Genomic DNA, 18,181 nt, shown 5'->3' with positions numbered 1-18,181 from the left:
AGACTCCCAGGCACCAAAAAGGTATAGGAACATGACACAGAACTCCAATCCTTCCCTGGGTGGAGTATCTCCAAAAGAACCATAAATTATCAAAAACCTGAATGAAAAATTAGATTGCGCTCATTCTGACACAGGTCTGGGGGTAATAAATTCATGGGGAACAATAGCCAAGAGTGCCGAACACATGATGGCATAACACATACCCTCCAACACTTTGAAGCCAAAATCCGGGACGCCATCTTCCCATTTGTTATTGTGAGAGCATGGCAGCCATTTTGGTTCCTGTGATCTCAAATAATTTCGCACTGCGATCCCACCCCCACACAAACAAAATACCTTTTTAGGAGATGGTGCCCAAAAATGTGTCGTTTGGGGTGCTGTGCAAGATTGCGGCACCCAAAAAGTGCTTTCTCCAGGGGAAAATTGCGCCGAGAAATCCCGCAAGAGAACGGCAACCAAAAAGCCTGCCATGCTCTCACAATAAAAAAAAATGTGGTCCTATTCCTGTAACAGGAAGTCCATCTGATGGTGACCTGACTTGGGCTCAGCTGAATTCCCTTTCTGTCCCATTCCCTTCCTTCTTTACTCCCTGAAATGCTGCTATGGGGTATTTTCACAGCTTGAAATTGCCCCACATTTCCATTCCAGCAATATGATACCATTAAAAAAATGGAATTAACAATTTAAACGTCCATTGGCAAGTAATGGAACGCAACGGAGCTGAGCTTGCCTATAGTTTCACATATCTGAAATCCTAGCTCCTGTGTTCATCTCTATTATAAAAAATCATGTCCCTTATCCATAATGGGAATCTTCCTTATTAGCGTTCCACTGTATTAACATTTTATATCTAATGCCTAACTCGCAGTGCCCATTTTGCAAAGAGACTTTTATAGAGATGTTATCCAATATTACTACTGCTACATTAAAAGGACATTTTGCAATCATTTTTGCTTAAAAACTCTTTATACTTTTCCCTTCTCGATAATTTGCAGTGAACTTCCATGTCCCAGATAAACCGGGTAAGGATAAAATATCCTTTCTCGCAATTTAAGATGTGATCAAATGCATGTTAAGTGATTATTGTTAACTTAAATACCACCTCCAAGATCTTTAAGCTGCTGAGCTAACAATAGCAAGTCAATCTTTTAAAACTTGGGTATTTGTTTTTGGTTGGATTTATTGCCTTTGTGATTTATTATGAGGTTTTAAAGTGTAGTACACTATGTAATGGACTGAGGCTGAACAGGCGCCTCTGACAAAAAGGCTTTCTTAGCCATATGGTGCAACTGTACCACTTACTTACACTGGTTTGGCAGTAATCTATGGGGTAGTCGCATGACATGTCCCTCAGCATAATGATTGAATGAGTGAGGGGGGTCCCAGGGCCATGTGGGCTCTCACAGGTGCCCAGTCAAGGGGGCTGTGCATGCCTGGACACATAATAATATAATTGTGGGGGCCAGGCACCCACAAAGTCAATAAAAAAAGCTGGCAGGAAGAGAAGCAGCTCATCTCCGCCCTCCGTAGCCAGTGAGTGAGGCATCCTTTTCCGGTGGTCCGGCTCAGACACTGAAGCAGAGTCTCTCGGCCTCTGAGTCCGAGTCTCTCTCCCCTGGTGCAGAAAAGGGTGCCTTGCTGCTGCAGAGGACGGAACTGAACTCAACTCCGTCCTCCACAGCCAACCAGCAAGAAAAATAATTGCCGCAACACGAATGTGTAACATCACATGTCCAAATGCGGTGGATGGACACCCACAATCCTGCAGGTGAGATGGCGCCCCTGGGTGGGGCTCACCCTGCCTCCCATCTATGCATTCCCCACTATAGTTCACATGTACAGCCAGTGAGGGAAAAGAGCTATATGTGTGTACTAATGTCCACGTTCTGAGTTCCTCCACATGATGGGGACCTGCCCAAAAAGGTCCCCTCCCCGCACACTGAGGAACTGTTCACATGTCCACCAATATGTGAATAGATTCTTTCTAATACTGGTATCTGAATGCACAGATACCAAAGATGTATTATTTTATTTACCACCCTTTATCAAAAGATCCCACGGTGCTGTACAATGTCCACCCCTATTGTTCAGCCCGGACATTGAGGTCCAGCACCGAGGGCCTTCTGGCGGTTCCCTCATTGTGAGAAGTGAGGTTACAGGGAACCAGGCAGAGGGCCTTCTCGGTGGTGGTGCCCACCCTGTGGAAGTTCCTCCCACCAGATATCAAGGAAATAAACAACTATCTGACTTTTAGAAGACATCTGAAAGCAGCCCTGTTTAGGGAAGTTTTTAATGTTTGATGCATTTATCGTGTTTTTAATATTCTATTGGGAGCCGCCCAGAATGGCTGGGGAAACTCAGCCAGATGGGTGGGGTATAAATTTTATTATTATTATTATTATTATTATTATTATTATTATTATTATTATCATTTTATGGAGCATAATAATAAAAACCTAATACAAAGCACAATAATAGATAATAATAAAATAATCATAACAGTCGTTGTTGTCGTCTGTCCGTCCCCATACATTTAACATGCCATAGATTATTTCATAGCTGAAGGCTATACAGAGGAATGTTTTTGCCTGGCACAAAATGATGATGCCAGGCAAGCCTCTCTGGGGAAAGCATTCCACAAGCAGGGAGCCACCACAGAAAAGGCCTGCTCTTGTGTTGCCATCCTCCAAACCTCTGGAAGGAGAGACATAGAGAAGGTTCTCATGTGACAAGTACTGGGTCTGGGTCAGTTCTTAAGGGGAGAGGCGGTCCTTAAGGTATTTTGCTCCTGATCCGTGGAGGATGCATTTCTGCGGTGGATGTTGGCAGTGGGGATGTGGTTACAGAGTGCACTGAGGTGGGACTAGCCCTGTGGTCCCATGGCCTCCCTCACACATTTGTGTGTATACATGGGTTCATGTGGTCCTCTCCATCCAAAAGCACCATTATTAAAGGTGGAAGATGGAACAGGAGCTGGTTGTGTCATTAACATGGAGGTTTCCTCTGTTTCTGTTAGCAAAGAAGGGAATTAATTGGAGAAACTGGGGAGAAATGTGTTTGGAGTATCAAATAAACGGAGCTGGAAATTGATTTGGGTAGGGCATGGGTGGTAAATTAATTTTAATGCCACAAGGAATGGAGGCTCCATGCTGGAGAGATAGGAATACTGCCCATCAATCATTAGAAAAGCAGAGGAACTGGCCATTCTCTTCCTCGATTCAGAAAGGAATCGTTTGCAGTCGAAGTGACAAACCTGTTTTACAAGCAGAAAGTTGAATCTGTCAAAAAATAAAATTAAGAACGAGAAAACAACTTCCACTTTATAAATTACTGCTCATATTAGTGCATATTACCCTTCTGATGCCTTTATGAGTCTTCAGAGAGATACTATTAACATCATTAAAATACAGCCTTACTGCTGTAGCGCTCATTGAATTCAATATAAAAACCATTCAGTATCTCTTATTGTCACCTTTTCTGCTTAGATGGGAAAACATAAACCAGCATTTTAAATTTTGCACAGAAACCTGTAAGGGCTGTTGTTGCTGTTTGATATGAACTCAATATATTGCAAAGAACAAATGAGAAGGAAATTGGAGTCAGGTTTCATTTATTGCTCTTTGAAATAGTTTTGGATTTCTGCATGTAAGGTAAAAATCTAGATGCCAACAATGTGTAAGCTGATAGAAGAATGATTGCTGGAAAAAAGTCTCCTAGGTGATCTTATTAATGCACGTGAAGTATTTGGCAGGAATAGTCATACTAATTCTGGTACTCACATTAAAAAGGAAGATTTAGTTGTATATTTCCAGTTTACTGCTATCACTTTTTGACTCAGAACCAGTGACGGATTCAGTGTTATTCATGTAAAATTATTCTTCTGTTCCGTAGATGCATTGGGACAACCAATATCAATCTAACAATGTGACTTGAGTTTCTGCCATTTTCTTTTCGAGCAATTTCCCAGCAAAATACAAACAAAGATCATTCTTCCTGGTTAGGACCAATAGAGAGGTGGTGCTTTAAGGATAGTTTGCAAAACAGGCACAAGGAAGTTTGGGCATCAGTGCTGCTCTCCTAAGCAAGATAAAGGTTTTGAATAGGATCCTTGGTTCACCAAGGAGCTTTCACATACACATTTATTACCGGTAATTTGTACAGTCCTGTCACTGTACATTGCAGTCTACAGACTTTCATAACGCTTATACCCCATCCTTGAGAAATCTACAATATTCAAGAGCCTGATCTCTTAAGTTCAGATAGTATAGCTATTGTATGGCATGGTAATTTAGATCTTGATCCAGTTTTGAAATGCATTGGTGAAATTTGTGTTTTCATCTTGTATTTTTATCTTGTTAACCACCCTGAGAACTTTTGATGAAGAGTAGTATATACAGTCGTACCTTGGTTCTCGAACGCCTTAATACTCATATGTTTTGGCTCCCATATGCCAAAAGCCTGGAAATGTTCCGGTTTTCAAACGTTCTTTGGAAACCAAACATCTGACATGGCTTCCATGGCTTCCAATTGAGTGCAGGAAGCTCCTGCAGCCAATCGGAAGCTGCACCTTGGTTTTCAAACAGTTCCGGGAGTTGAAAGGACTCCCAGAATGGATTAAATTCGACAACCAAGGTACAACTGTAAATGTAAGGAGCCTCATGGGCTTGCTGATCAGAAGGTTGGCAGTTCGAATCTATGTGACGGGGTGAGCTCCCTTTGCTCTGTCCCAGCTCTTGCCAACCTAGCAGTTCGAAAGCACACCATTGCAAGTAAATAAATAGGTACAGTTGCAGCAGGAAGGTAAACAGCATTTACATGCGCTCTGGCTTCCGTCACAGTGTTCTGTTGCACCAGAAGCGGTTTAGTCATGCTGGCCACATGACCTGGAAAGCTGTCTGTGGGCAAACACTGGCTCCCTTGTTCTGAAATGAGATGAGCGCCACACCCCACAGTCGCCTTTGACTGAACTTAACTGCCCAGGGGTCATTTACCTTTACCTTTTTATGTAGTATATAAATCTAATAAATAATGATAATAATGATAACAATAAGGGTGATCCACATGCTTTCTCCTACTACTGTAGCAAAAATATTAGGTAAAACTGCTTTACAAAGATGTGTATATTAGGCAAAATTGCATATTAGTTAAAATTCACACAAAGTTCAGGTAAAGGGTGATATAATAAATACATAAATGCATACATAAACACATAAATTGGAATGCTGATGAATTTTCAGGAGAACTTCTAAAACAACAACAAAAACTGGTGTGAAAATGCAGAGAATTGAAGACTGGAAAAGGGAAACTGAAAGTGAAATTGACATAGTTGCTCATTGCAAGACAAAGTGACGAGAAATCTGCACAATATTCAAAAGGAGGCTACACCATAGATTCATATAAAGAAAATGTGATGTTTGTAGGTTTATTTCAGTGTATTTCCTATTAATTCCTAACACAGAATCTTCTTTCTCCATAGCTGATGGCCTCATGCTGAACGGACACTGATGTTATTGATGTTTTTAATTATGTTCTATGAATATTAATAGACTGATTTTATTGCATGCTGCAAGCTGCCTTGATATATTTTATGAAAGTGCAATCATAAATGTTAGATAAATAAAATAAAAAATGTTACTGAGTTATCTCTTCCCAATATTTATTTCCTGGTTACTCCCTGCTGCTAGTTCAATGTGTGTGACATTACAATGTTTTGTATAAATTGCTTCACACTTATTTCAGATGAACCTCAGTCACTGTTTTGATGTCTATCCACAAGTTCATTTTGGACCACTTCTCAGTCTACTTTAGTTTTTGCCATCATAGTGTGTTGAGAGTTGCTTGCTTCCCTCCATTGTAGGAGCCATCCTGTCCTCTGCTTCCTATTCTTTAGCTCAGATAGATCCCTAAAAGGACAGTCCTCTTGACGCCTGAAATATTCATTTTTTGAACCTAATGTCTCCTTGCAGGCTCTCCATTGTACTGCAAAAGTTAAGCAGTTTAAATACAGCTAAACCAAAACTAAAGTTAAGCTTGAAAGGAGGGATGTTAGGATACAGCTTCAGAGTAAGCAGGGCTTAAGTGCAGAGTGATCTAAGCAATAGTACAAATTGAAGCTATAATCCCTGGAAGAACTGGGATAGAAAGGGTTTAAAACTAAAGGCGTAGATGCATTCTGAGAGATGAGAGGATAGAAAAGGTCTTAAATGAAAATGTAGCATTGCAAATTTCAGCTAAACTTGAAGTGGTTCAGACTTCTGTGCTATGAGAGCAATCCACTTGGCCTCTTGTTTCATTTAATCCCTTCCAGCCAGAACCTCTTCCATCATCGTAATCACCATCATCATTTTATTATTTATACCCCATCCATCTGACTGGGTTGCCCCAGCCACTCAGGGCGGCTTCCAACATATATAAAAACATAATAAAACATAAAACATTTTTAAAAAACCTCTATATAGGGCTGCCTTCAGATGTCTTCTAAAGGTTGTACAGTGGTACCTCAGTTCTTGAACAGAATCCGCTCCAGAATCCCATTCCGCTTCTGAAACGTTTGAAAACCAAGGCCCGGCTACCCATTGGTTGCAAGAGCTTCTCGCACTCAGCAGAAGCCACGTTGCACGTTTGGGTTCCGAAAAACGTTCGAAAATGGAAGCATTTTCTTCTGAGTTTTTGGCGTTCAAGAACTGAAACATAGGGCATTCAGGAACCGAGGTACCACTGTATAGTTACTTACGTCCTTGGCTTGAGGGTCACATAACTCTATACGCTCCAAGATTTCTCCAATGAAAACAGAGATGTCCTAAGGAAAAGCGGACATCCCAAGATGAAATGAGAAATCAGGACAGTTTCTGTAAATCTGGGATTTTTCCTAGAAAATAGGGACACTTGGCGGGTCAGAGATTGGATGGGTTTTTTTGCAGTTTAAACCTGAATATGTTTGACTGGTTTAGTAATTTGGTGGGTGACATGTGACCTCATCTGGCTTGACAGTACCACGGGCCCGTAATCCTGCTGTAATGTTTCCTTATTAGCTGCTCAGCACCAGCCCCGCACCAGTTGCGGAAAATCCGCAGCCGCCTCAGGCACCACTGGAATTAATTACTACGAGAAGCACGGCTGTTTTGGAATTGTCATCTTGAATTTATCACTTGCCACTTAATGTAACTCATCTGACCTAATACCTCTTCTGGGCCACTGGGGGCTTTGGCACCAGATCCAGTGGGGTAATAGCGGGGTTTTTCCTGTATGCCTAATGCGCCTGTATATCTGGGCTCACATCTGCTCAAGGCCTAGCTACAATCCTGTCCTGGAGGCAAAGCATGCTAACAATGCCCCTAGCAAATTGCAGATTACCCATACGTCATGTTACATCTGATGCTGGGAGTGATTCGGAGGGAGGAAGGGATGGTAAGATGGAATTTTTTTTTGCTGTTTTGAGATGATAATCTTTCATTACACTGGATGTAACAAGGCTCCCTGTTTGCTCCTCTGATGTTGGCATTATCTGGAAATAATGAAACAGCCTGCTCGTGTATAAATGAGTAAGTGGCTCCCAGGGAAGAAGAAAAGGGAGGGGGTGGCTTGTGAAGCGAGGCCCAAGGCTATGTTTTGGTGGGTTGCACTTTTTGCAGAAGTCGTTCATTAAAATGACTCACACAAAGAAGTACATTCCAATTGCTATTCTCAGTGCTTTTTCTTTCGAGAAAAAGTGGTGCCGGAACGCACCATGAACGCTTCCCTTGTTCTCTTATAATGGCAGTGGCGCCCGCCTGAGAGGTGCCAGAACTAAATTCCAGCAAGTTCCAAGTGAAAAAGGAAGATGCCCTGGCTACTCTGCATCCATGGCAGGCACCTGTCCTATGTTTCAAGTGACTTCCTGTTAATATGTTCATTCCCTGTTCACCTAACCCCTTCTATAATATGGAGCACACACCTGTTATCTTACGGCTATAGTAACACAACTCAAAACTAAACCCATCTTGTGTTTAAATATGCCAGCTCTTGTCTCGAAACAAGGACCACAACAATTAAGGGCAGCATTTTATACAGAAAATCAACCCTTTCTGTCTCTGGCCCATAACGGAATCAACCCTTTCTGTTTCCGGTCCAAGATGGAAATTTTCCACAGTCCTAATCACAAGGCCCTGATTTAAATGTTTGTGGCATTATCTGTGCAGAGATATATTTTACCCTGCCAACAAGCAGGAATGACTCCTTTGTGTGGGAAGCCATGAACATCCTAATGATAAAAAGATAAATAACAGAAGTCGGCTCGAGTTGCATTTTAATAATGAGGATTCTCCACACATTTCTCCGGCAATCTTTCCTCCGGCTTCCCCAGTCTCCCCGCTTTGCACAGTAAAGTTAGAGAGATGTATAAGGCCATATAAACATTAATAGTTACCCTATTGTGTTTTAGAAAGACTATTTATAGAGAAAATACAAAATGTCTCCCTGAAGTATACTTAGACGTAAGCTACCATAATCTTCCTGCTCATGCAGCAGGAAATCTAATATACCAGCACAATAAACCTGTAGGAAACAAAGGTTTTATGCAGCATTAAGGGGGACAGCATTAAAATACCACAAAGTTATTTTTAAGAGCTGAGAAAATTGAGGGCCATTTTTTAACAGAATAATATCGTAATAGGCTAAACAGGTTGCAGGAGTTTCAGGTTCCTCCTGACAGTGTTACTTTTTGATTCCATTTCAGCCCAGGGTTCTGCTGGGATCAGTGACATAATATTTCCAGAAAGACCTGAGACTGCAGCCTAGAGGTAAAAACATAGCACTCCACAACTATAATAACCCCCCTCTAAAAACAAAGACATCCTCCTTCTACTCACTCAAGCTTAAAAGGCATTTTGATGGCTTGTCAGGAGAGTCCCCAAAAAGGAAACCATCTCTGGTACAAGCAGTGCTTTTTTTTGGTTTGTAAAAAACAGCAACCCCAAAAAGAGGTACTCATATTTTGAGAAAAGGGTTGTGGGTGTCAGCACAAAATGGCTGCCATGGGGAAAATAAAAAGGACATGCCAGCACACGGCTGGACTGAGCGCTTGTGCTCTAGCTACCAACCCTCCTGTTTCATTGCTTATACAGTAGCACCTCTGGTTATGAACTTAATTCGTTCCGGAGGTCCGTTCTTAACCTGAAACTGTTCTTAACCTGAGGTACCACTTTAGCTAATGGGGCCTCCCGCTGCGCCGCCGTGCAATTTCTGTTCTCATTCTGAAGAAGAAGAAGAAGAAGAAGAAGAAGAAGAAGAGGAGGAGGAGGAGGAGGAGTTTGGATTTGATATCCCGCCTTTCACTCCCCTTAAGGAGTCTCAAAGCAGCTAACATTCTCCTTTCCCTTCCTTCCCCACAACAAACACTCTATGAGGTGAGTGGGGCTGAGAGACTTCAGAGAAGTGTGACTAGCCCAAGGTCACCCAGCAGCTGCATGTGGAGGAGCGGAGACGCGAACCCGGTTTCCCAGATTACGTGACTACCGCTCTTAACCACTGCACCACACTGGCTCTCAGAAGTTCTGAGCAAAGTTCTTAACCCGAGGTACTACTTCCGGGTTAGCAGAATCTGTAACCCAAAGTGTTTGTAACACGAGGTGTTTGTAACATGAGGTACCACTGTATGCACAAGCCAACCCTTTGATCAGGCCCCACACATCTAAAATACACCATACTGCCAGTGGTGCAGTTAGATCATTACAGACTCTGGACTTAATAGTTTCAGTATATGTGGCTCTTTACACACCCTCTGACATTTCTCTGATGGAAATAGGGACGTCCCATTCCATCATGATAATTTTGCTATTTATACATGTTATGTATTGAAGTTCTCACCCTGGCCACCAGGAGTATCATGTATATAGTTTTCACTCAGGTCCACGTCAGTTATTTTAGGCGGGAAACCCTGGGTTGTTGTTGCTACAATGTTGACAGCCGGCTGCCTATAAAAGCAGGCCGGCTGAGCTGTTTGCTGTTCAGTTCTGTTTCAGCTTACAAATAAAGAGCTGCTTTGGAAGAATCGCTGTGTTGTCTGATGTGTTCGCCCACAACTTAACAATACCCCACACATCTTACTGGTTTTGCCCCAGTCACTCTGGGCAGCTTCTAACATATATACAAACATAATACAACATTAAACATTAAGAAAACTTTTCTGTATGGGATTGCCTTCAAACAGCTCAGCAGTCGAATAACTCCATACCCTCCAACAATTCTCCAATGAAAATAAGGACAACCTAAGGAAAAGCAGGACATTCCGGGATCAAATCAGAAACTGGGACGGCTTTTCTAAATCAAGGATGTCCCTGGAAAATAGGGGCACTTGGACGGTCTGCCTTTAGATGGTAATGTGTAACCAGGCAGAGGGCCTTCTTGGCAGTGGCGCCTGCCCAGTGGAACACCCTCCCATCAGATGTCGAGGAAATAAACAACTATCTGACTTTTAGAAGACATCTGAAGGCAACCCTGTATTGGGGAAATTTTAATGTCTAATGTTTTACAAGTTTTTATGCGCTACATTGAAATGTGGTAGATCAGCCCTCCTGATTCTGAGTAGAGCCCTGGACTTCTACCCCAAAGTCCACTGTACTTTACACATGCTGAGAGGTACATTATATGTTTCAGGAGCACATCCTGACACTGGGGAAAAATAGATCCCAGGAGCTAACCCTTCTTCAACCCAGGTCTGAAATTCTGTTCTGTCCCACCTCATATGCCCTAACCTTAGTCCACCTGACCTCAGCACTTCACATCACCCCTTATTTCATTCCAACTGCCCCTCTACGCATTGCTAAAGAAATGCACTTTCTACAAATATGCAATATTGTAATAAGCATTTTACGAAAGAGGCAACCGTATGAAACATCCCCAATATATTTTGAGCCAATAATAATAATAATAATAATAATAATAATAATAATAATAATAATATAATTACTTGTTTCCCGCCCATCTGACTGGGTTACCCCAGCCACTCTGGGCAACTTCCAACATATATAAAAACAATAGGTTGTTCTGTTTTTGAGGGTGTGTGTGTATGTTTTGCCTTAGGAATGTTACAGGACTTGCTGTGGTTCACTCAGATTATCCCCAGCCATGAATATAAACGTAAACGTAACAGGATTCGATTAACTGGTGACCCACATTAATTAGCATAGTTTACCTGGATATATATATATATATATATATATATATATATATATATATTTGCTTTCGTAGATTTTCACGGGTACATATATATATATATATATATATATATATATATATGCAGGTTTTGGTGTCCTCGGGTGTCTTCCCGTGTAAAAGTTGGGGTGTCTAGGCGACGTTTCGACGAGGTCTCACTCGTCATCTTCAGGCTGGTGCTTTCGGCTTCTTGAAACGTCGAAACGTCGCCTAGACACCCCAACTTTTACACGGGAAGACACCCGAGGACACCAAAACCTGCATTCCTGTACCCGTGAAAATCTACGAAAACATATATATATATATATATATATATTTGTTTTCGTAGATTTTCACGGGTACAGGAATGCAGGTTTTGGTGTCCTCGGGTGTCTTCCCGAGGACACCCCAACTTTTACACGGGAAGACACCCGAGGACACCAAAACCTGCATATATATATATATATATATATGCTTTCGTAGATTTTCACGCTATATATATATAGCGTTCCAAAGAGATTGGAAGTTCAAAAACACATTCATTACTCCGTGGTTTTGCAACAAGATGCTCTCAACTCCTAGGAGCGAGCTTTGCTTTGCATCTATTCCATATCTGAACATTCATCCTTGCAGTCTTTGTGGAGCAAATGTATTCTTTCGGAAAAATCCCCCGTTCTTATAATTTGAGGAGAGTTCTGCATTTATAAACAGGCAGCCGCAGGAAAACACAGAGCAGCCTAAGAGCAATTTCTTTTGTTGTTTGTCATTATGGGGAGAAAGGGAGAGGGGGTGTAGGCGAGCAATTGTCATGCAAGCACAGTTGTAAGTAATAATGTGGCCTTTAATGACGGAATGATGGACCTGCCAAACACTAGCTCCTGCCATACACTGCTTGCCTCTCCCTGCTGGAGAGCACAAAGATGCCCATCTGGGAGTTATTAACATATCCTCGTCAACTCACAACCGACTTTAACATAATCCATATTTGTTGGAGAGGGTCCAACATCAGCTAGAGAACAGCCGTCACGTGACTCAATGACACATTTCAAGCAGCACACATAAAGCATGCTTGGGCAGCTAAGCAGTTCCAAAATGCAAATGGATAAAAAACACTCTTCCAACTAGATAAAAAGAACAAATCCCTTTTGGCAAGGAATCTTAGATACTCTTAACATTGAGTGGAAACATCAGGCTAGGGAGAATGGACAGATACCCACTTATTTGGGGTGGCAGTTGTTTCTGCTATTTCCTCCCCCCTTCCTCCCCCTTTCCTTCTTCTTTTTAAGCATGCACTGCCAGAGTGAAAATGAGCCTTAAACATATTCACTTTAAGCTGGCAAGTGCTGCCACACGAAAGATCTGCGCACGAGAAATACAAATTTCTCTTAATTCAGCAGTGTCCTAGCCTTCCTTGTGTAAGCCATGAAAACGTGAGTTGTTTTTGTTTTCCACATTTTCAGTACCACCTTTCGCCAACACAGATCCCAGGGCAGCATGCAACCCAGTAAGATCAAAAAAAGGACACACAAAGCAATCTGGCAAGAAAATTAGAAGAATCCAGCAGGATCAACAGAGCAGAAAGGGCAAGCGGATAAACAGCACAAGCTACAATGCTTGAGTGTGCCCGTGCGCAAGCACGTGTACATCACATTACCTGAAGAACCTCATAGGTTCCAGGTGAGCCTCCTTGGGAAGAGAGCTCTACAAATCCAGTTTGTCCATTTCTCATTTTTCCAGATTAAAGTTCAGTTCTCCACATTTTTGCATCTTCAACCTTCATCAACATTTCAGTTAGATTTTCTCCTAACAAACACAACACGGCAACAAGAGAACGAGGCCTTCTCTGCAGTGGCTCCCCGTCTGTGGAATAATAATAATAATAATAAAATTTTATTTATATCCCGCCCTCCCCAGGCGAAGCCAGGCTCAGAGCGGCTAACAACAGTAAAACAATACAGCATTCTAAAAGCGATTCATTATAAAATCAGTTCAGATCAAATTGATGGCAACCATTGGGCTAGAGTTCTGTGAAGAATTACCAAAAGAGGGGGTCAGGCTGTGCCTTGGCCAAAGGCCTGGTGGAACAGCTCTGTCTTGCAGGCCCTGCAGAAAGATGTCAAGTCTCGCAGGGCCCTAGTCTCTTGTGACCGAGTGTTCCAGCAGATCGGGGCCACAGCCGAAAAAGCCCTGGCTCTGGTTGAGGCCAGCCTAACCTCTCTGTGGCCCAGGACCTCCAAGGTGTTTTGGTTTGAAGACCATAAGGTCCTCGTGGATGCTCTCCCCAGGGAACTTTGCCTGGCACCTTCATTATACACCTTTAGGCAACAGGCAAAAACGTTCCTCTTTAACCAGGCCTTTGGTTGATCCGATTTACATCATATGCCCTTTTATGTGTCGTCTTTTTTGGGGGGGGTATTGGGTTGCTGTTTTTATTTTTATTAGGTATTTTGTGGTTTTATATCTTTATTTTATTCTGTGAACTGCCCTGAGACCCCCAGGTATAGGGTGGTATAATAATAATAATAATAATAATAATAATAATTAATAATAATAATAATAATAATAATAATAATAATAATAATAATAATATTTGCATGCAATTAAGCCTAATACAGTGGTGTCTCAGGTTAGATACGCTTCAGGTTACATATGCTTCAGGTTACAGACTCCGCTAACCCAGAAATAGTGCTTCAGGTTAAGAACTTTGCTTCAGGATGAGAACAGAAATCGTGCTCCGGTGGCGCGTCGGCAGCAGGAGGCCCCATTAGCTAAAGTGGTGCTTCAGGTTAAGAACAATTTCAGGTTAAGTACAGACATCCGGAACGAATTAAGTACAGTGGTGCCTCGCAAGACGAAATTAATTCGTTCCGCAAGTCTCCTCGTCTTGCGAGTTTTTCGTCTTGCGATGCACGGTTTCCCATAGGAATGCATTGAAAATCAATTAATGCGTTCCTAGGGAAACCGCCTTCAGACCAGGTCCGGGGACAGTCTGTCCCCGGACCTCTTCTGAAGGCTGGGGGGGGGGGACGGACACAAGGGCTTTTCTTCCCACCCCCAGCATTTTAAAAAACCCCGGGACAGCGGAGGACTTCTCCGCTGTCCGGGCGATCTTAAAATGCTGGCGGGCGGCATTTTAAAATCGCCCCGGACAGCGGAGGACTTCTCCGCTGTCCGGGGCGATTTAAAAGCCCCTGGGAAGGCAGGCAGGGGGGACAAAGACTTTTGCCCCCCGCCCGCCTTCAGAAGGTGTTCCCGCCCCCTGCCCCGCTTCGGAGCAGCGTTCCGAAGCGGGGCGGCTGAGGCAGGTGTTCCCGCCCCCCCGCCCCGCTTCAGAACAGCGTTCCGAAGTGGGGCGGCTGGGGCAGGTGTTCCCGCCCCCCCGCTTCGGAACAGCGTTTTAAAATGCTGGGGGTCGGAAGCGAACACTTCGCTCCCGACCCCCAGCATTTTAAGATCGCCCGGGGCAGGCGGGGGGGAAGGCAGGCGGGGGGAGCAAAGACTTTTGCCCCCCGCCGGCCTTCAGAAGAGGTCCTCTTCTGAAGGCCAGCTGTGGGAGAAAGTCTTTGCTCCCGACCGCCAGCATTTCCCTATGGGCTTTCGTCTTGCGATGCAAGCCCATAGGGAAATTCGTCTTGCGAAGCGCCTCCAAAACAGAAAACCCTTTCGTCTTGCGGGTTTTCCATCTTGCGAGGCATTCGTCTTGCGGGGTACCACTGTACTTAACCTGAGGTACCACTGTACATACATCAAGGTTTCCCAACATTGGGTCTCCAGCTATTTTTGGACTACAACTCCCATCATCCATAGCTAGCCAGACCAGTGGTCAGGGATGATGGGAGCTGTAGTCCAAAAACAGCTGGAGACCCAAGTTTGGGAAACCCTGACGTACATTTTTTAATAAAGTGATTTCTCCTATTACATTGCACGTTTGTGTGACACTTTCACTAATATATGCATTTTTGTACATTGGCTGGAGAAGTACACTGCCAAACTCGGAGAAGTGTGATTTCAAAGGATAGCCATGATTTGGTTCGTGGACTGTTTTTGAAAGTGAATGTTAGGTAGGTTCACCTACCTGACAAAAAAAAAGAAAAATGTTTTACTATGTGTTGAAATGGATGTGTTGATTTTAAATAATAATAATAATAAAATATGATTTAAAAATGTCAGTGCTATATGCTAGCATGTTGTTGTTTTCATTATTTGTGGCAGCTGTTGTACTTAAATCCTCTTCTGTTAGCAGTTTTGAGCACATTGCATTTGTGGCAAATGCGACCTATAAATAAACTGACCATGACTAAGACACTCAACAGGCAGATACGAAAGGAACGAGGAAAGGAAGCCGGGCTTCAACATGCTCTCCTGCGATGCTGAAGTAGAAAAGTGCCATCAAGGTTTCCATTTCCAGATGATGCAGCTGAAGAGAGATCAGACACCCCCTCGCAGGAAGAGATCATGCCACTCTCCCAGGCGGGAGTTAAAATGTTGGCTGCCCTCAGAGACAGGATAGTGGATCAGATGAATGAACAGCTGGATGATCTGACAAGACAGTTTCTCTGCTCCTTGGGGACGGAACTTGGGAGTCCATTCTGAAATTCACTTAAAATATTTCTCCCTTGCCTGAATAAGCAGCATGGAAACACACCCATGCTGGAATATGGCAATATATGTGAGGGAGCCTCCCATGATGCTGGAGACATGCTGGAATATGGCAATATATGTGAGGGAGCAGGGTTTAGTCTTCATCTGATTTCTCATAAGCACTTAATGGCGGAGTATACGGCCATCTTCGCGGCATTTAACATGTAGTTACCTGATGAAATGCGTCGTTATTCTTTGCAAAAGAACTTTGGAATACGCGCTGTATGTAAAAGGAGTCTTCCTGGTGGCTGCGTGCTCCCCTGTTGTGCTACAGCAGTACTAGAGAGATGTTCTAATGCTAATAATAATAATAATAATAATAATAATAATAATAATAATAATAATATCTTGCTTTGCAGCTGTAGTTGAGCATCCATACCAAGCAGGACCCAGTGATGTGGTGAGCAGCAACCCCTTGATGACCAGGAACTTGAAGTGTCTGAGGTGGGAGCAGAATGGCAAGGGCAGGCACATACAGGGCCGGCCCACCGATGAGGCAAGGTGAGGCAACCGCCTCAGATGGCAGGATCCACAGGGGCAGCAGAACTGGGGTAACTATGGCTGTGGTGTGCTCCTCAGAGGCTAGATCTGCCTCCTCCTCAGCAGCCCACTCTTGCATCCAAACACAATTGATAATAATGGGGGCTTCTCCAACTCCCTTGCAATGCAAATAGCAATCTTAGAAGAACAAAATTAATCAGGACTGCATCTTAAAAAGCAGAGACATCACCTTGCCAACAAAGGTCCGTATAGTTAAAGCTATGGTTTTCCCAGTAGTGATGTATGGAAGTGAGAGCTGGACCATAAAGAAGGCTGATCGCCGAAGAATTGATGCTTTTGAATTATGGTGCTGGAGGAGACTCTTGAGAGTCCCATGGACTGCAAGAAGATCAAACCTATCCATTCTGAAGGAAATCAGCCCTGAGTGCTCACTGGAAGGACAGATCCTGAAGCTGAGGCTCCAATACTTTGGCCACCTCATGAGAAGAGTAGACTCCCTGGAAAAGACCCTGATGTTGGGAAAGATGGAGGGCACAAGCAGAAGGGGACAACAGAGGACAAGATGGTTGGACAGTGTTCTCGAAACTACCAGCATGAGTTTGACTAAACTGCGGGAGGCAGTGGAAGACAGAAGTGCCTGGCGTGCTCTGGTCCATGGGGTCACGAAGAGTCGGTCACGACTAAACGACTAAACAACAAAGCAACGGCAGAGTAAAAGGTTAAAGTACCCCTTACCAGCTGTTGCAATCCAGAAACTTATTAGTAGCCATCCCACCCCTAGTGCTATCAGGATTTTAAATAAATGTGCATGTGAATTTATCATTGTGTCAGAATTAACACTCACCTTATCTGCCTACAGGGCCACTATAAGAATGACTAAAATAGTGAACACGCCGAAGCATTAAAACAACACTAAATATGATTTAACTGGTCCAAATTAAAACCTAAAAGATTTAATTAACTATAAAGAATGTCATGTTTCTCTTTTTCTAAATCCATCCCAGCAAAATGGTGCCTGGAACATTGTGCATAAGACTGGACTGCACATTGATCTTGCAACTCGTACCATTGAGTTTGATATGAAAACTAGTTCCCAGCCTCCTCAGTTAAGGAAGGTGCAGCTTACAGGCTGCATATTGTCTGAATTATGCGCTATGGTGTTTTTCCCTTACAGATATCGAAATTGCCAGTGAAGCTGCGCGTCTGAGAGGCCCTGGCCATTGTTCCTCCTGGCCCTCTTGGAAGCAGGTGCTGGGGTTGAGCTTGGGTCTGAAATGTAGAACGTGTCCAGTATATGAGCATCAGCTTTCCTTCCATACCTCAAGTCTCCAAAGCATAGATCACATTCCAGAATATTTTGCATTTGCCTCCCCACTCTGAAAAGGGTCAAGCAGGTGTTCCTACCTCAAGCAGACAACTATGTCATAAATATATGTCCCATGCCTCCATATGATTTCTCAATCTTCGAGTTTAATATTCCACTGTGGTGTATTTTAGAAGTTTTCCTGGATTCCTGAAAGCAGGTGTGGGGGTAAAACGGGTTCACACTTGAAGCATAGAATGGTGTTACGAATGTGCACAACGACTATCATTCCAATGCCTGTAGCTGCAATCCTAGAACCTTTTTTCCCTGGTGGTAAACCCCACTGAATAAAGAAGGCTGATCGCCGAAGAATTGATGCTTTTGAATTATGGTGCTGGAGGAGACTCCTGAGAGTCCCATGGACTGCAAGAAGATCAAACCTTTCCTTGCTTAAGGAAATCAGCCCTGAGTGCTCACTGGAAGGACAGATCGTGAAGCTGAGGCTCCAATACTTTGGCCACCTCATGAGAAGAGAAGACTCCCTGGAAAAGAACCTGATGTTGGGAA

The sequence above is a fragment of the Podarcis liolepis genome, assembly GCF_965112155.1.
Source record: "Podarcis liolepis genome assembly, chromosome: 1".
Lineage (NCBI taxonomy): Eukaryota > Metazoa > Chordata > Lepidosauria > Squamata > Lacertidae > Podarcis > Podarcis liolepis.
The sequence above is the reverse complement of the archived record's forward strand: the minus strand, read 5'-3'. Positions refer to the sequence as shown.